Here is a 499-nt window from a genome sequence, read left to right as displayed (position 1 = left end):
TATATATATATATATTTGTTGTTTTTTATGTGTTGTCTCTCTTTGTCTTTCTTTTGTTTTTATTTGTTTGTTTTGTCTCCGTCTGTATTTTTATTTTATTTTTTTATTTTATTTTATTTTATTTTTTTTTTATTTTTTTAATCTGCTGCTGCTGCTGCAGCTCGTGACCTCTAAACCCTAAACCCTAAACCCTAAACCCTAAACCCTAAAACAACCACCAAGGCACACCCTTCTGCTGTTTAGGGTTTAGGGTCTAGGGTTTAGGGTCTAGGGTTTAGCGTTTAGGGTTTACATTTCAGGGTTTAGGGTTTAGGGTTTAGGGTTTAGGGTTTAGGGTTTAGGGTTTAAGGCGGGCGGGGTAATACATAGTTGATGAATGGTGTTTAGGGTTTAGGGTTTAGGGTTTAGGGTTTAATTTATTATTATAATATATTTATGCTGCTGCTGCAGTAACAGCTGCTGCTGCTGCTGCTGCTGCAGTTGCTGCTGCTGTTGCTAC

The sequence above is a fragment of the Eimeria mitis genome, genomic scaffold (genome assembly GCF_000499745.2).
Source record: "Eimeria mitis Houghton genomic scaffold, Emh_scaff2946, whole genome shotgun sequence".
Lineage (NCBI taxonomy): Eukaryota > Apicomplexa > Conoidasida > Eucoccidiorida > Eimeriidae > Eimeria > Eimeria mitis.
Note: the sequence above shows the minus strand (reverse complement) of the source record.